The sequence below is a fragment of the Macrobrachium nipponense genome, chromosome 40 (assembly GCF_015104395.2).
Source record: "Macrobrachium nipponense isolate FS-2020 chromosome 40, ASM1510439v2, whole genome shotgun sequence".
Lineage (NCBI taxonomy): Eukaryota > Metazoa > Arthropoda > Malacostraca > Decapoda > Palaemonidae > Macrobrachium > Macrobrachium nipponense.
The window spans coordinates 1,523,992-1,544,975 of record NC_061101.1 but is presented as its reverse complement, the minus strand read 5'-3'; positions in this window follow the sequence as shown (position 1 = coordinate 1,544,975).

Below are 20,984 nucleotides of genomic sequence, written 5' to 3'. Positions count from 1 at the left end.
ATCTTAAAGCTTATATTTACACTGTAATTAATTATTCGCCGTAGGATTTATGCTATGGTGATTGGAGCCTTTAAATATGCATGGATTAAATTGCTATGTTGGTGGTAACTTTTATACATGTAAGGATTAAGTTGCTATGTTGGTGGTAACCTTCATATCTGTATGGATTAAGTTGCTATGTTGGTGGTAACTTTTATAAATGTACGGGTTAAGTTGCTATGTTGGTGGCAACCTTTATATCTGTAAGGATTAAATTGCTATGTCGGTTGTATACTATATATGTATATGGATTAAGTTGCTATGTTGGTGGTAAGCTTTGTATATGTAAGAAGTAAGCTGCTATGTCGGTTGTAAACTTTATATATGTAAGAATTAATTTATGTTGGTAGTAACCTTCATATCCGTATGAATTAAATTGCTATGTTGGTTGTAAACTTTATTTTTTTTGGATAAAGTTGCTATGTTGGTGGTAAACTTTATTTTGCATGAATTAAGTTGCTATGTTGGTGGTAACCTTTATATATGTCTGAATTAATTTGCTATGTTGGTGGTAGCCTTTATATATGAATGGATTAAGTTTCTATGTTGGCGGTAATCTTGATATATGTCTGAATTGAGTTGCTATGTCGGTTGTAAACTTTATATATGTAAGAATTAATTTATAATGTTGGTAGTAACCTTCAAATCTGTATGGATTCAGTTGTTATGTGGGTGGTAACCTTTATACATGTAATGATTACGTAATCAGTTCTGTCTTAAGGAAAATATGAGAAACATTCCATCAAAACACGTCAACTTATAATATAATTTATAATATAATCCTAATAATTAACTTTATTTTTCAACATTGGTAGGAAGTTCAGGACATATTTGATGGGCTCCCTTGCAAAAAACAAACAAACAAACAAACAAACAAACAAACAAACTAATTTTTGTATTGTCTTCTGGCTACAAATCAAAGATTTACAAAGCCCAAGTCCAAAGAAGATGATGTTATACGTAGGTTTCCCTTCGTGAGAGAGAGAGAGAGACAGAGAGAGAGACAGAGAGAGAGAGAGAGGAGAGGCCTAAGCCGGTGAAATTATAAGCAGATTCCTCTTCGTGAGAGAGAGAGAGAGAGAGAGAGAGAGAGAGAGAGGCGAGCAATAAAACACACCTATTAGATAGCTAGCTAGATGGATGGATATAGAAAGAAGATCGAGAGAGAGAAAGAGAACAATAAAACACACCCTCTTAGCTAGCTAGCTGGAGATGAGAGAAGAGAGAGAGGAGTGAAGGAAGATAGAACAACCTGTTGATAATAGCATTAGACAGAGAGCGAGATAGAGGCCGGAGACCTATTAGAGAGAGTGAGATGAGCGCAATAACAGAAAAACACACCGAGAAGCATAAAAGGCAAACGAAGCCCGAGGAGAGAGAATGACACCAATGTCTTGAGAGAGATAGAGAGAGAGCAATAAAACACACCTTATTAGAGAGGAGAAGAGGAGGTATAGAGAGAGAGAGAGAGAGAGAGAGAAGAGAGAAGCAATAAAACCACAAAACACCCTTATTAGAGTGAAGAGGAGATGAGAGAGAGAGAGAGAGAAGAGAGAGAGAGAGACGAGAGCAATAAAACAAACACTTATTTAGAGAGAGGAGAGAGAGATTAGAGGAGAGAGAGAGAGAGAAGAGAGAGAGAGCACTAAAACCCACCTGTCCGGAACAGGAATAATAAAAATCAGTGCTGAGTTCTTTCGTGGCTGTTTTGCAAATTAAATGTGGCCAGAGTCCACTCAGTTACCCTGATGAAACAGACTAATCGAGATGGGGGTGGAGGTGGGGGAGGGGTTGAGGGGGAGTAGTTGGGGGGGGGGGATTTTTGTTACGTCGACGTAATTGGAATGAGATTACCGTGGGAAATCTTCGGAGATTACATTTACCGTTTTTATGTCTAGGAGGGCCTGGGCATTTCTGAGTTAAATTGGGGCATTTTACGGTTGAGTAATTAGTTTTAACGATTATATGTTTAAGTATGCGAAGAGATTTCAGTAGTACGAGAGAGAGAGAGAGGGGAGAGAGAGAGAGAGAGAGAGAGAGATAACTGATGTATGTATTCCTCTTTAAGGGAAGAGAGAGAGAGAGGAGCGAGAGAGAGAGGAGAGAGAGAGAGAGAGAGAGATAACTGATATATGTATTTCCTCTTTAGGAGAGAGAGAGAGAGAGAGAGGGAGAGAGAGAGAGAGAGAGAGAGAGATAACTTATTATGTATTCCTCTTTAGGAGAGAGAGAGAGAGAGAGAGAGAGAGAGAGAGAGAGAGAGAGAGAGAGAGAGAGAGAGATATCTGTTATATAGTATTCCTCTTTAGGAGAGAGAGAGAGAGAGAGAGAGAGAGAGAGAGAGATAACTGATATATGTTATTCTTCTTTGGACGGAGACCGAGAGAGAAGAGAGAGAGAGACAGATAACTGATATATGTATTCCTCTTTAGGAGAGAGAGAGAGAGAGAGAGAGAGAGATTGAGAGAGGAGAGAGAGAGAGAGAGAATTGATATTATATATAGATTTCTCTTTGAGAGAGGGAGAGAGCTGATATATATATTCCTCTTTAGGGAAGAGAGAGAGAGAGAGAGAGAGAGAGAGAATGATATTATATATAGATGCCTCTTTGAGAGAGAGAGAGAGAGAGAGAGAGAGAGAGAGAGAGAGAGAGAATGATATTATATATAGATGCCTCTTTTGAAGAGAGAGAGAGAGAGAGAGAGAGAGAGAGAGAGAATATTAAACGCAGATTCTTCTTCAAGACACAAAAGCATTGATAACAATCACTGGCCCTCCGTTCACTCACCCGAAAGCGAACTGGAATATAATATTGAGACTACGAGTCTGCAATCAAATCAGGCTAAGGTCAAGACGCCTCAGAACACGCCACTCGTTTTGCTGAAGCAATACGAGGGCACGTCCAACGCGACGTCACGTCACGTAACATAAAAACGTCACGTAAAGATATTTGGTGACACCAACTCTTCAAGCAATTATGCTGAATTTCGAACGAATGATTTCTGGCACTGAACGCCTTCTGATGATTCAGCAACGGCGCATTTCAAATGATAATTAGCAGCGCAGTGACCAATGTTGTTGTTCAGCGAAAAGGGCCAATTTTCAACTCGGTCACTGCAAATGAAACGGCAGTCTCATTTATCTTCATTATCGCGACGCTTCATCGTTACCTCCACAAGATTGAAGCTAATCTGCTGTTTCATTATTCACGGTAATGGATGAGGGAGGGGGGGTGGTTTGGGGAAGGGTGGGGGTGAGGGATGAATGGGTCCAACTTATGACCAAATTTCCAGCGAGCCTTTTTGGCGGTATATTCATCAATTGACTGGGGATTATGTTTCGGTGGAATTATGTTGATTCGCTTTTTTGTTGTTGTTGTTGCTATCTGATACGCGTGTGGAGGTTTATGTTTTATATGTGTGGGTATGTGTATGTTGTGGGTATGTGGTATGTGTTGAAAAAAATGATTGAGAGGGAAATGTTTAGATTAGAAGTGAATAGCATCAATGGCAGATGAATGATTAACATCCTCATCTGGGTCAGCACTTTTCAGTCCAGATATGATCTACTTTCTCTCTCCTTCTCTCCTCTCTCTCTCTCTCTCTCTCTCTCTCTCTCGCTCTCTCTCTATACATATATATATATAATATATATATATATATATATATATTAATATATATATATATTTATATATATATATATATATATGTATATATAAATATATATATATATATATTTTATATATATATATACATATATGGGGTATATAAATATATATATATCTATATATATATATATATATATATATATATTATATATGTATGCATGTATGTATAGTGTATATCTGTGTCTGTGCATGTGCGTGTGTATGCGCTGAAAACACTCCTGCTATCTTCGGCGTCTTCAAACAGAATCACTGGCACATCTCACGTTAAAGAACCCACCCTATCGTACCGCGTAGAGATCCAATCCTAAATCTGTATCATTTCTATATTCTGAATATGGACAAAACCCCTCCACCCCCCCCCCCCCCCTCCCCCCCCCCCCCCCCCCAAAATCAACAGTTTGAGGACTGAACTGTGGACTGAAATGTGGACTGAACTGTGGACCTGAGGACTGAACCTTGGACTGAACTGTGGACCTAAAGGCGTTCGTATCGTAACGGCAGATCGAGAGAGTCCACAGGTGAGGAAGTTAGGATCTACAGGTGAGTTTGTGTAAAGGCAAACTTTTGTTTACTTTTGATGGGGGGCGGGTCTGGCGGGGGCTAGGGAGGGGGCGGTTGGGTTGGTTGGGGAGGTTTGGGAATTCAGAGCTGACAGTTTAGATTCAGGGATCGATGATGCCTGGTTCATGGTGCTATCATTGCATATAATAGCAATGTATATATATATATATATATATATATATTAATAGATATATATATATATATATATATACAGACACACACACACACACACCACACATATATATATATATCATAAATATATATATATGTATATATATGTATATATATGCATATATATACAATATGAATACATAAACACACACACACACACACACACACATATATATATATATATAATATATATATATATATATATATATATATATAGATGATAGATAGATAGATAGATAGATAGATATTTTACACCGTATGTATATACATATACATATATGTATATATAATGTATATCAAGAAATGTATACTTATCTATCTATCTATCTGTCTATCTACCTTTATACATATAGATAGCCTTTCTATGGTTTAATTTTAACTCCTCTGCACCACATACTACGTTGCTGAGAGAGAGAGAGAGAGAGAGAGAGAGAGAGAGAGAGAGAGAGTCTAATAAATAAACGTTAAGCAGCTTATCCCCGAAAATGAATAGCACACATTAATAAAAAAAACCCAGCAATGATTTTCATTCCTTTTGAACGGAATGCCATAATTCATAAGACCGGAATTAAAAGGAAAATGAACATACGAGATTATGGCTGGATGATGTATTACTTACGACCGAATATATTTGAGTAATAACTACAAATGATTAAAGATTCAATATACGAACAGACTGCAAAATAATAACTCGGAAATGCTTGCGTAAATCATTAGTTTTTTTATGAATCCTCGGATATAACGAAAGAAATTCTTCATGAAGACTGAAATAAAATAATATTACTACCTCTTTATCATAAATATATGTTTATAAATACATACACAAATATATAGAAACACAAAATGCAAATATTCATAAATTATAGAATGGATAGATGAATGAATGCGTATGAATTAATATAAAAACAATGGATTTAATGCATAGAAAACTAATATATGAATAATGTAATGCATAAATAAAAAAAATAAAAAAAATAATATGTGTGAACAGATGAATAGAAAGATACGAAAATAGTTAATGTATATATTTATTTTTATTTATAAATAAATATAAATATGAAAGCAAATAGATTCAAAGGAAAAAATTGCACAAATAAATACACTTTCTGATTTCAGACTAACTAATATATGAATAATGTAATGCATAAATAAAAAAAAAATATATATATGTGAACAGATGAATAGAAAGATACGAAAATATTTATTATATACGTTTATTTTTATTTATAAATAAACATAAATAATAAAGCAAATGGATCAATAGAAGAAAACTTCACAAATAAATACACTTCTGATTCCCGACTATCTTGTCATTTACTGAGAATCTGGAATTTCTACAGTCTTCCGTTTTTCCAGACCGCTCTAATCCTTCATCTTGAATGAATATATTTCGAAAGCTATCAATATTATTTATCACTTGATCGGCGTAAAGGGTTCGCTTTGTAGACAGTATGATTCAATGTTTTCCTTTTGGATTCTATCCTCAGTGCTCAGAGATTTACATAAATATTCGGCGCTAATTCGTGTGTCATCATTTTTTGGCAAAGAAGTATTCGTCACTCGTCACCTTTTGATGAATAATCACACAAAGATGACGTGACAGCGCCATCAAAGAGGCCGAACATGAAAAGCCTTCGCCTTGTGATATCGAACTGTGAAATTAGCTAAAAATGAGGCCATTTCTTCTATAAAAAAAAAGAGAGTATTTTATCCAGCGACATAAAACCGTCATTCCAGCGAACGATTAAAGTCCTATATATTTATTTTTGACAGATCTCGATCAAAAGTTATTCGGATATTTCATCGCGTTTTCATCAAAGCTTCTGAAAAAGGTAACGCGTCCCTTTCTGATTTTGAAAGGGACAAAATAAAATCAATAACAACTTATAATAACCTCTCTCTCTCTCTCTCTGTCTCTGTCTCTCTCTGTCTCTCTCTTTTACATAATAATACTAATATGAGTCAGTTACGGTCACCATGAGTGTGTTCATATAATGTGTGGTATCTCTCTCGTCGTTCTCTCTCCTTATATATATATATATATATATATATATATATATATATATGATATATATATATATATATATAGTACTATATTTATATATATATTTATACTATATACATTTATTAATTAATATATATATATATATATATATATATATATATATGCACATATAGATACGATACATATAAGTATATATGAATATATATAATAATAATTAATATATTTTTAAATTATATATATTTATATATATATATATACATATATATATATACACATATATAAGAACATATGTGATACAAATATCTATATATATAATATATATATATATATATATAATATATATAATATATATAATATGAATAATATTATAATATATATATATATATATCTATATTAGATATATATTATAATATATATATTATGTATGGTGTATTGTTCGGTGGGAGCCTCACTATAAATAAACAGAACTAATAGTTCTAAAAACTTTCAATTAAGGATTATTCTCAGAGCCTTAGACCAACCATAGGGTATCCCCTCTTAACAATTATCGTGTGAAAACAAATTAGATCAGGTTGTATGAATACCCAAAATTTCTTTTAGTAGGCAGCTTTAAAAAAAAATTATCAAATATGACTACAAAAGGGCTATTAAACCCCAGGAGTCAGGATCCTCAGCAAAACAATGTACACTCAAAGAGGAATTAGAAAAAGACCAAACTTTATAAAAATAACAATATTTATTTATCAATTAAAGATAGCCGTAAATGATGGTTGGGGCTAGAAACCACATTCAGCTACAACAATACAACACAAGCATTCCCCATTCTCCTACACTAACAGGTATACCGACAGGAAGAGAGAAAGTTACAGAGGGAGGAAGAAAACACAAACTCATGGTGGCGAAAAAACACAGCATACGACAGTAGAAGGCAAAGATAAGGAAAATAACCCTTAATTATACTTACAACAATCAAATGCCTACAACCTAACTACAGTAATGACAAATATCTAGCTAATAATACGCTTATAAAATAAATTCAAAACTGTAGACAATATCTTGAAGATGATTCTTCCTATTACAATCAGCAACTCGAATATTCAAATACACCTGAGCGTTACAGGTAGATAAAATATTGTTCTTTATGTGTGCTTACCGGAGATAAGTCTCCCTACGTCCATCACTCATCACAGTTTTTCAGTCGACTCCGTGAATACATCAACAAATCACCGTAGAGTCAGTGGCATGACAGCGTCCATATTCATGCTAAATAACTTAAGCAATAGTTACGCTTACCGGAGGTAAGTCTCCCTACGGGTGATTTAACGCTCCACAACAGCGAAGAGGTCCGAAGAAAGCTGCTACAGGGGTGAAGGTCGAGATCAAAGCTTGCACAATAAATGGTGAGTGCCCTCATACAGTACAGGACTCTAAAGGGCAGAGACAGACGACGAATCGCTGAATATTGTCCTGCCGCAGAACACCTGCACAAGCGGCCATCAGAAGAGCAGAGTCCAGATGTAATATATACTATAATAATAAACCTGACGCAAGGCAGTCCTAAGGGCAGACAACGGCAAGGCTCAAACATGCAGCAGACCTCTCCAAACTCACTCAAACAGACTGGGGCGGAACTCCTTTGTAGTGGCGAAAATTCCATATAGAAAAACTTCGCTTAAACAAAAGAGAAAATTATCCCCCATGGGTGTGTTACCAGTAACAAGCAAAATACCCAGCGGTGGGAAAAAGAAAGAACAGCCCAAACCTTCGTTTAGCGGCAAAAAGTAAACAAAACTTGAGTATAAGAGTTACGTTATGGGACTGGGCTTAAAGATTCACGTTGACTTTTCATGATAATTCCCCACCGCAAGGAAAAAAATTATGCAATAATTTTTCTTAAAGGCAACTTGGAACTTTAAATTTACTTCACCCGAAACTCTACAGAACTAATAAAGAACAAATGTAGCAAAAACATTACAAATATGTCTGAAAGAAAGGAAGGAAAAATTCCATTATTGATACTACAGTTCATCATATGTGAAAGTATTAATCAAGCCGAGACCAAAATTCTCATAGGGGAAAGATAGATCCAAATTCAAAACAAACCTTCACATTACGTCGGGCACTACATTATTTTTACCCGAGACATGCCTAATGTCCAAATGATTTTCTTGGAGCATGAGGCTCCAACGAAGGATACGTTGGTCAGTGTTTTTGCACTTTTTAATAAATACCAAGGGATTATGGTCCGTATACACAGTGATAGGTTTAAAGGATGAGGACACATAAATCTCGAAATATTCAATAGAGTTTACTAAGGCGAGAGCTTCCTTCTCTATGGTCGAATACCTCCTCTCCGCTGGCGACTGCATACGAGAAAAATAGGCCACTGGGTGCGATGTTCCATTCTCTCCGGCCTGAAGCAGCACCGCACCGATTCCTGTGTCGCTGGCATCTGTCGCTAAAGAAAAGGGAAGAGAAAAATCAGGTGACCTGAGTAAAGGATAAGTCACCGGTGCGGCTTTCAGTTTTTTGAATGCTCCTTGACATTCCTCATTCCACAAAAACCTGACATCCTTCTTTAACAAATTAGTTAAAGGATGAGCAATGTCGGCAAAGTTCTTTATAAATTTGCGATAGTAACTCACCATCCCAAAAACCTTCTAACGCCCCTCCTATTAGTAGGAGATGGAAATTCAGATATTGCCTGAACATTAGCCTGCTTAGGAGCTACTCTGCCCAGACCAATTTCATGGCCAAGGTAAATAACTTTTTGCCTGAGCCGAAGTCACTCTTTGACAGATTAATGACCAGGCCTGCTTCCAACAATCCATTAAATAAAGCCCTAATCCTCTGTAGATGAGTTTCCCAATCATTACTATAAATGATTGAATCGTCAACGCACACTACACACCCTTCAAGGTTTCTGGTTATGAAATTCATTAACCTTTGGAAGCTGGCGGCCACGTTCTTCATACCGAATGGCATGACCTTGCACTCAAAGAGACCGTCACCTGTCACAAAAGTGGAAATGCCCCTTGACCTGGGAGTAAGACCGACCTGCCAATAACCTTTCAGGAGGTCAAACTTACTAATAAATTTGGCAGACCCTACACGGTCAATACAATCCTCCACCCGAGGCAAGGGAAAACAATCAGTTTTAGAAACGTCAATAATTTTATGGCAATCAAAACAAAGGTGATGTTGCCCTCCTTCCCTCTTGACCAAGAGCACAGTGGAGCTCCAAGTACTATAACTAATGTTCTATGATGGAGGTCATGGTCAAGCATATACTGTACCTCCTGATTCACGATTTCTCTCTTTTGTGAATTCAACCAGTAGGGGCTTTGCTTAATGGGTCGGGCGTCCCCGACATCCACGTCATGCTGAAGAACATTCGTCCAACCGGGAGAATCCTTAACTAAATCTTTGAACTCGTGAATCAGGCTGATGAAAGAGGATGTCTTTCCTGCATCTAAATGTTGAAATTTAAGGTCTAAATTATTCAATATGTCAGAATTATTTTTCAAACTAGTGGGTTCTACAGACAACACTGGCTCTCACCTCTACATCAACACAACTATCAGGGTACTAACTACTGTACCAGATCTGGTTTACTCTCTGAAAATCTGGAAATAAATGGTTTAATCATATTGACATGACAGAGTTGAGTACTACGCCTTCTATTAGGAGTTTCAATTATGTAATTTATGTCATTCACCTTTTTAAGTACCTTCCAAGGACCGACAATGCAGCCTTCAACGGGTTCCCTGGAAAAAGATAACAAAACCAAAACCTCATCACCAGGATTAAATGTCCGCTTTCTTAGTGCCAACGTCATAATTAGCCTTCATAATTTCCTGGCTTTTCAATAAAATTTCCCGGCAAAATTCCATGCTCGTTGCATCTTTTCCTGAAAATTGGTCATATATTCTAAAACATTAATATCAGGTGCTTCGCCTTCCCAGTGCTCCCTTACGACATCTAAGGGGCCCCGAATACAATGTCCAAAAATTAGCTGAAAGGGGGAGAACCCCAGATTTTCTCCTGACATCGAACGGATGGAAAAGAGGACATAAGGAACCTCCTTATCCCAGACTCCAGGCAGAACTTTTTTAATACTCGACCCCTAAAGTCTGGTGAAAACGTCTACTTGGCCCTGGCTTTCGAGGATGATATGGGGAGGAAGTAATGTGCATTACCCGAGCTCTTCCATCTTTTTTTTTTAAATAGCGGCTAGTGAACGCCTTCGTTCCACAGTCCGACAGTACAACCTTCGGTAATACCAAACTTTGTGAAGAACCCCACCAGCGCTTCAATAATTTTTTCACTCTCAACCCTTTCAATGGAATAGCCTCGGGATACGGTGACATCCTATCAATAATGGTTAGTAAATATTCATTCCCCCCTCGAGTGCGAGGCAAAGTACCGGCTACATCAATAATAATTTCTGTGAACGGCTTGCTCACGGAAGGTATAGGGATTATGGGAGCTTTTGGGTACTTTCTGGTTTGGGGTTTTCCTTTCCCCACCGACTGACACACCTTACAGGATAACACGTGCCTTTTAACATCCTGGCCCTCATTTGCATTTTGGGCCAGTAAAAACTTTCGGCTACTTTCTTAAAAGTCTTAGAAACACCTATATGCCCAGATAAATTATTTTCATGAGCCAAAAGCTTCAACTGACTCCTATATTTATTAGGGATTACTAATTGCTTTCTGACCTCTCCTACCTATTTCAGCAGGTACATCCACCCCACCCGGCTGAAACGGTAAAGTAAACCACCTTGTTTGGCAAATGTAGGTTTATCCAAATTATCAACCTCCTCCTCCGCTACATTACCAAACTCTGCCTCCTGGGCAGCCTTAAAGGATCGACATGCCAATCGACGTCCCTATTACCCAGAATTTTCACAATACCTTGATCCCTACGAGTCCTTTTTCCGTCTTTTCGTAGGTCACCTGTCTGTCTAAAACATCGAAATCCAAGTTTACCTCGTCAAGGTTAAGCTCCAGAGCCCGAGAGCGCGTAACCACTCCAATAGAAGCATCCAATAAAACACCATTACATATATCAACCTGATCATTTTCATCTGAACTGGTTAAAGTCAATATAAGGTACAAATCTGGTTTTCCAACCGCAATATCATTAGCAATAATTAAATCTATTTTTGGCACTGGCAAGTTGTCGACCACTGCTACTTAACCATGCCTAACACCTCAGGAGAGTCCAAATAAAAGGTTTCGAGAGGATATGATGAGACTGTATTGGGGAAACTACCTAACAAAATAAATTCCTGTCTGTTAAGGGCATAATTATCAGGTAATGACTCACTCAAAATTAAGAACTGTGCGGCCCCTGTATCACGCAATATTGACATCTTCCTTCTGTTCATCTAGTCAGAATCGGGATAAATCATCCCCTCCGAGATAAACTCTGCAAGTTTTAGTCATTGTGGAGGCACTTTGGTTTCTGCAGATACCTCAGTAACAGGTTCCTTATTCTTATTTTCTAAATACTGCTTTCGAGAAAAAACACTTATTTTTAACGTGTCCCTTTTTATTACACCAAAAGCAATTCACACCAGAACCTCTTTTGGGGGACCGGGATTATAAACCTTATTTCTAAAATTCCCTCCACCATTATCTACATTACTACTGCCGGCTCTACTATTATTACTATTATTACTATGTAGATCCAATATAGTTATATTCCTGGTTACTATGGGAGTTATTATTCCTATTTGCATATTGTGGCGATCTCCCTGACGAGTACCACTGGCCATTACCTTCTCTTGCGCCAGAAATACTTTTGTTCCCCTGTTTATGGGCCAGAACATACTCGTCAGAGGCAATTGCTACCTCCTGAAGAGACTCACCTAGAGGAGTTTAAGCTCCTCTAGGTGAGTCTTAAGCTCCCTAGACACACAATCCTTCAATTCTTCAACAAGAATCAACTCTCGCAACCTATCTATTTCATACACTCCTTTGACTTTAACATTCATCAAAATATTTGTCCTTCTGCGGAGCAAACAATAAATGTAAATTTCACTAGTTTTCTTTAGGTTTCTAAATTTCTCTGGCGATCATGCCTCAGGGACTAGGTCATAAGCTTTACGGACGATGGCCTTGACAGAATCATAATCAAAGCTAAGGTCCTCCTTCAAGTTCATATACACCCTTTGAGCCTTTCCTTTAAACCTACACTGAACCAGGGTGGTCCACATATCCTGGGGCCATTCCAACTTTTGGGCAACTTTCTCAAAGGCACAAAAGAACTCTGATACATTAGACTCATTGAAAATAGGAAGTGACAACGCTTCAAAGCACCATTCAAGTTAAACTTACTTTCTACCCGACCAGATTCCCCGCACTCCAACCGTAACCTAAGAATTTCTAACTCATGCTCACGCTCCTTCTCACGCTCAAGCATTGTAAGCTTAGCCTTTTCCAAATCTAATTCTCGTAACCGTGTTTGCTCCCTTAAGATTTGCAATCGCATTTCGCTAATTTCTTCATTATCATCATCATTCTTACCCTTTTTAGGTATTGCACCTTTTGCAGAATGGGCCGCCTTCAAGACACTATGCATCACCTGGTCCCTTCTTAATGTCAGCTGACGTCTAATTCCAAATGATCAGCGAGTACAAGAAGCTGTTCCTTATTCAACTCAAACACATTCTCCTCCCACTGAGGATCCGCCAAAAACTGGACAGCGGCCTCAGTTTCAAAATCCTCAAAGTAATGCATTTTGAAAATAAGACAACCAAGACAGGGAAGCTATCAAGAAACAACAAAACTTAACCCCACACCTCTTTGAATGTACAATGCCTGCCTTATGCTGAGGGATCCTGGCAAGGTCGCCAAATGTTATGGTGGTACTCCTGCTCACTATAAATAAACAGAACTAATATGTTCTAAAAACTTTCAATTAAGGATTATTCTCAGAGCCTTAGACCAACCATAGGGTATCCCCTCTTACACAATTCTCGTGTGAAACCAAAATTAGATCCAGGTTGTATGAATACCCAACATTTCTTTTAGTAGGCAGCTTTAAAAAAAAAATTATCAAATATGACTACAAAAGGGCTATTAAACCCCAGGAGTCAGGTTCCTCAGCGAAACAATGTACACTCAAAGAAGAATTAGAAAAAGACCAAACTTTATAAAAATAACAATATTTATTTATCAATTAAAGATAGCCGTAAATGATGGTTGGGGCTAGAAACCACATTCAGCTACAACAATACAACACAAGCATTCCCTATTCTCCTACACTAACAGGTATACCGACAGAAGAGAGTAAAAGTCAACAGAGGAGGTAAAAAACCAACAAACAAAAACTCATGGTGGCGAAAAAAACACAAGCATACGACAGTAGAAGGCAAAGATAAGGAAAATAACCATTAATTCTACTTACAACAATCAAATGCCTAAACCTAACTTACAGTAATGACAAATATCTAGCTAATACGCTTATAAATAAATCCAAAACTGTAGACAATATCTTGAAGATGATTCTTCCGATTACAATCAGCAACTCGAATATTCCAATACACCTGAGCGTTACAGGTAGATAAAATATTGTTCTTTATGTGTGCTTACCGGAGATAAGTCTCCCTACGTCCATCACTCATCACAGTTTCAGTCGACTCCGTTGAATACCATCAACAAATCACCGTAGAGTCAGTGGCACGACAGCGTCCATATTCACGCTAAATAACTTGAGCAATAGTTACGCTTACCGGAGGTAAGTCTCCCTACGGGTGATTTAACGCTCCACAACAGCGAAGAGGTCCGAAGAAAGCTGCTACAGGGGTGAAGGTCGAGATCAAAGCTTGCACATAATGGTGAGTGCCCTCATACAGTACAGGACTCTAAAGGGAAAGGGCAGAGACAGACGACGAATCACTGAATATGTCCTGCCGCAGAACACCCACCAACAAGCGGCAAAGCGGCAGCAGTAGAGCAGAGTCCAGATGTAATATATACATAATAATAAACCTGACCACAAGGCAGTCCTAAGGGCAGGCAACGGCAAGGCTCGAACATGCAGCAGACCTCCTCGCTCAAACAGACTGGGGCGGAACTCCTTTGTAGAGGCGAAAATTCCATATAGAAAAACCTTCGCTTAATCAGCCAATGACTCAGAATAGGAAAAAAACAAAAGAGAAAATTATCCCCCATGGGTGTGTTACCAGTAACAAGCGAAATACCCAGCGGTGGGAAAAAGAAAGAACAGCCCAAACCGTTTAGCGGCAAAAGGTAAACAAAACTTGAGTATAAGAATAATGTTAATGGGCTTAAAGATTTAATGTGAACTTTTCATGATAATATGTTATATATATATATATATATATATATATATATATATATATATTATATATATATATATATTATATACTATATATATATATATATATATATATATATATATATATATATATATATATATATATTGACACATAATCTGCAATATTTGTATCACTACAATTTCTGCAAAAAAATAAAAAACAAATGAATGAATAATGAAACAAAAAACACAAATGACTCGTCATGCGTCGAACCAAACAGGCAAAGAAAAAAAAAAAAAAAAAAAAAAAAAAAAAAAAAAAAAAGAAAACCACCATAAAAATTAGTCACCTTAACTGCAAGACACATGAACTGAAACGAATGACATCAGCACTTGTTGGCACACGAGATAACGAACACCCGGAGTCAGATAAGGGAACGTCTCCTTTTCCTCCCCCCCACCTCACCCCCCCCCTCTCTCTCTCGGGTCTCTCTCTGTATAGACAAAAGACACTCGTCACTGGCCTTGCCACTTTCCATCTCGACTCGAAGCTTCCGTGACCTCGATACCCGTCAGTTTGAAAGGTTGGAGGAGGAGGAGGAGGAGGAGGTGACGCTTGGAAACGGTTTCCCCAATTTGTAATTATTGACGAGTCGTCGTTCGAGAATTTCGACTCGAAACAGTTTTTCACCCCCGCTCGCGCGCTGGCCCCCCCCCCCCCCCCCCCCCCCCCCCCCCCCCACCCCCCCCCCCCCCCCCCCCCCCACCCCCCCCCCCCCCCCCCCCCCCACAAAATAAAAAAAATAAAATACGTCCACAGAACAACCGTGACGCCTTCGACTTTCTAAATAGCAAGTTACGACGCTGTTCGCCAGATGTTAAATTTAGCGGACGCAATTTAATCATTGCAACCGTGACGATACGTTGAGTGAAATTTGGAAAATTTTGAGCGAGTTCACCTAAGGTCAAAAAAAAAAAAAAAAAAAAAAAAAAAAAAAAAAAAAATCCTCAGATGTCGACAATGCAGGGTGGTTGTCAGTTCCTCTTCTGCTCTTGCTGTGTCCGTGTGTGTGTGTGTGTGTGTGTGTGAGAGAGAGAGAGAGAGAGAGAGAGAGAGAGAGAGCTCTCCCTTCCCGGTAACCTATGATTGACACGGACCAAATTAAATACTGACAGACTAATGTGATGTTCTCTCCGGTACAGATGCGTCGTCGTCACTTCCTTGGTGTCTCTCTGTCACGTCGCTCGATATATGATGGCGTTTAATCTTAGCTGGTGATAATGAGACAGTGAATTTGGATATAAGTGAATAAAAATAATGTTTTTCACCTCTCTGATTTTTGATGGGGTTTAATCTTAGCTGGTGATAATGAGACAGTGAATTTGGATATAAATGAATAAAAATAATGTTTGTCACCTCTGATTTTTGATGGGGTTTATTCTTAGCTGGTTGTAATGAGAGTCAATTAGGATATGAATGATTAAAAGTAATGTTTGTCACGTCTCTCAATTTTTGATGGGGTTTAATCTTAGCTGGTGATAATGAGATAGTAAATTTAGGTATGAATGAATAAAAATAATGTTTGTCACCTCTCTGATTAATGATGGAGTTTAATCTTAGCTGGTGATAATGAGAGTGAATTTAGATATAAATGAAAAAAAATGTCTGTCACCTCTCGGATTTTTGATGAGGCTTAATCTTGTCTGGTGATAACGAGACTGAATTTGGATATGAATTTATAAAAATAATGAGATTTGGTATATGTCAGTATTTGAAAAAGTTTGAAAAGGTACTGATTTTTTTTTAAAAAGGCACTTTAAACGTGGATGCCATATATGGCATCTATGTAGCAAAAATATAGATTGTAAATATTAATAAATCAGGACTGAAAAATTTAATAAAAAAAATATCCATGATCTAACCATTTCTAAACATCTGGTGTACTAAAACATTTTCTCTGTTGAACGCTCTAGTATGGAGTGGACATGAGTAAATATTTAGCGTGTATCTTTCGATGCTAATTAAGTCAAATAAACTTAGATGTTAATGTTGAATATTTTTGTTTACTGAACTAATAATAATTCACGATGAACAAAAAAAATTGCCAGTCAATAAAAGTCGTAATTAAAGTCTAATGTTATTATTACAGCGTTTCTTTATATATTAAGCTCAGTGTATATCCAGGCAGATAACCACTTTCATAGCTATAGTAGATTCACATCACCCGTGCATCTGATGTCTAGGCCAGTCCCTTACGACCCTCCTGATTGGCTGTTGATAAGCCAATCACAGGACTGGAAACTTTCAGTCTCTCTCGAGAGTTCACATAGGCAGGATGTATGTTCCACCTCTCCCGAGGGATACTTTCGAAAGATGTACTATCCCTCAGGAAAGGTGGAACATACATCCTGCCTATGTGAACTCGAGAGAGACTGACTGAGTTTCCAGCCCTGTGATTGGCTTATCACCAGCCAATCAGGAGCGTCGTAAGGTACTGGCCTAGACATCAGCTGCACGGGTGAGGTGAATCTACTATAACAAGGAATCCTTTAGGCCTATAGGCCTAATTGGTTTAGAGATATGATTGCTGGAGAAAATATGAACAAAGTCTTTCGGTGGGTTTTGTAAAAGAAAAAGTTACAGTTTATTTAGGAGCTGCCACGATAAATGACTTGAATATTCGAAAGTATTACAATAAAGCAGAAAGCATCGTGTAATAACTAGGGACATTACCGAGAAACAACGCATTAGTTGCAAAAACACTCATTCGTCATATCGACGTTTCCGTAAATCTCAAAATAATTCTCTCTCTCTCTCTCTCTCTCTGATTAAAAAGGCTGTATGAAATAATAATCTATTTAATTAATTTAATACACGAACCAAATGCCAATTCGAATATGAGTTAAACACTCGCCAGGAAACGCATAGCAGTTCTACAACCAACCCGCCGCCCCCCAGCGCAAGAGAAATAAAAAAAAATATTCCTAAGTTTTAATAGTCGTAACTCGTCCAAGTAGCGTGGGGTGGTTGGGGGGGAGAGGGCGGGTAAGAAGAAAGTCCTAATTATCCGCACTATCTGCATATCATGTCAAAGTGGGCAAAAGTTAGTGGGACGTTTTTATATTATTTTTTTCTTTTTTTTGGAAATGCAAATATGTACCGAGGCAGACGCGTAATGGATTTCTTGTCGAAAATCTGTATTTTTTTCGTTTTAACTCTCATTTTTTTGTCTGCGTTTTCTAATTATCATTTAATTAAGGTGAAGGGAAAAATGTAATGAAGCTTTAGATTTGCCAGGATAATCTAAAAGTATTTTTTTTATACGTTTATTTACGTACTTCAATTGAGATTATCTTAACTATGCACGGAAGGTTTATTATGTATTTCATTTCACAACTGTCATGTTCTGCTTCGAAATTAAATACATTATGATATTCAGTTGTTTCATGAGTCTAAAATATATATTTTTTACTTATTAAAGTTTCTTGTTTTTGATGTCATAATTCAAAGGAATTGCTTATATATGTATATATGTATGCATGAGAAGTCCTGCCAAATATTAATGGTTTTTTTTTATCTCCATTTACTTTCAATTTAGAATTTCTCTGACAGGCATTACGTCAACAGAGAGACACTTTTAAATATTCTGCAGACTGGGAATTATATCTTCATTCTCGCAAACATATGTATATAGATATTATGTATGATATATTCGTAAAGTAACTAAGTCTACGGGCATAACCAGCACCGTTTCAGGGAATCCCTTCTCACCCCCCAACCCCTTCGGAAATGGGGCGGGGGAAGATAGGATGAAACCTCATTATAAACCATCTTAGGTGTCCCCACTATAACCCTGCCAGGTTTCATGCCCATCGGACCAGCAGTTTGGTCGTGATTGAATGACAGACGGACGGACAGACATAATGCCCATTACAGTAAGATATGATTATTTTCGGCCACTTTAGCCTTTTATGAAGAATTAACGAATGGTCCGTCTGATCTATCAACAAGAAATGGAAAGAAATGACTATTGGTTAACTTTAAATTTGTAATGTCTTTCATATATATATAATATATATATATATATATATATATATATATATATATATAGATATATCTATATATATAATATTATATATATATATATATATATATATATATACAGTAGAACCTTTTCCTCATTCGTTACCCCAATGCAAAGGACACACAACCGCCCTGTTGTCAGCCCCACGTTCATGAGATTTCATTCTCCCCTAAAAGTCGTGACTAATGACTGAGTTCCATTTGTCGTGACAAGCGTCGCTTAATTCGCTGTTCTGGAATTCGTCCACAACGTTGAAATACGAGTAATATTATTTTTTTTTCCAGAGCTGGTTGGGTAATATACTTCATGTGCTTGTATCTGCTGTGTGTGTGTGTGTGTGTGTGTGTGTGTCTGTTTGTGATGTTAGTAATGAAACTGCTTTTATTTTTGGATTGTTTTGGGGGCCATTTCATGATGTACATTGGGGATGAAATAGTGTCACTATCATGTTGGTGGGGTTTCCAAGCCTGGGTAATAGTGACACTATTATGTTGCTGAATTATGTTGCTTGGTTTTCCTAGCCTAGGTAATAGTGACACTATTATGTTGCTTGGATTTCCTAGTCCGGTAAAGTGGCACTATTATGTTGCTGGATTATGTTGCTTGGTTTTCCTAGCCTGGGTAATAGTGACACTATTATGTTGCTTGGATTTCCTAGCCTGGGTAATAGTGACACTATTATGTTGCTTGGATTTCCTAGCCTGGGTAATAGTGACACTATTATGTTGCTTGGATTTCCTAGCCTGGGTAATAGTGACACTAGTATGTTGATTGGATTTCCAAGCCTGGGTAATAGTGACACTATTATGTTGCTTGGATTTCCTAGCCTAGGTAACAGTGACACTATTAGGTTGCTTGGATTTCCAAGAGTGGGTAATATTGACATATTATGTTGTTGATTTCCAGCTGGGTAATAGTGACACTTATTGTTGCTTGGATTTCCTAAGCTGGGTAATAGTGACACTATTATGTGCTTGGATTTCCTAGACTGGGTAATAGTGACACTATTATGTTGCTTGGATTTCCTAGCCTGGGTAATAGTGACACTATTATGTTGCTTGGTTTTCCAAGCCTGGGTAATAGTGGCTTAATTTGCTTCAGAACTATGGCGTAAAATAATTATTTTACTATTATTTTTTTAATATTTCGCTTTTTCGTTTATCCTAAAATGAAGAAATATATTTTGCCTTGAAAAGGTAGCTTTTAATAACTGTTTATTTCCTAAATATTTCCCTGCTCTGAAATCCTGAGATTTAAGGAAAAACTACGAAGTTGACTGTACGTTTTTCTTCTGTCTGGTAAACTATGAAAATGAATGAAGAAATAAACAATACGTATTTCCAACCGCACAACCCACGTATTATCTGATTTCTCAGATCAACGTAATATGGAGGTTCTCTAACGAGTCGTGACGTGCGCATGCGTGACTCCTGACAGCGAAATTATAAAGCACAAAGTTTGCTTTGTGAACGGAGACTGACAACCGCGAATGTTGGGGGAATTAACGATAAAACACAGGTTTGTGATTTGCGGTAATGTTGCAGGTTACGAATATAACATATCTCAGAAAGTGAAGGGTAATGACAGGGTTGTCAGTGGTTAGTGCTGGGTGAAATGGTTATATTATAGCATATGATATATACATACATATATATATATATATATATATATATATATATATATATATATATATATATATATATATATATATATATATATATATATATGAAAGGGCTGTTGCCTTGTGTAATAAGGCGCACCATGAGGTTATGTTAGACTTGCGATAATCTTACGCTAAGTCGGTTGGTTATGCACTTCCATACTCATTGGAGTGTCTTGGGGTTTGTAAAGATCACTTGCGAAGTCGGTATCTTCTTTGGTTATGACGACGGAGATATTTCAACTCATGATGATTTCTTTCTGATGTGAGGTTTCTAGTAGAAAACACGAAGTATAAAAAATATATCTATTCTTCTGGGATTACATGATGAATATCAGATAGGATTGTACAGGTCTGCCAATGATGGTGGCTAATTCAAATCTACATGATGAAGCTTTTTATAAAGATGTACAGGTCTTCTAATGACGATGGCTTGATCGCTTCTGCCAATGATGATGGCTAATTCAACTCTGACTACCATCTCGGTTACAAATCATAAAGGAA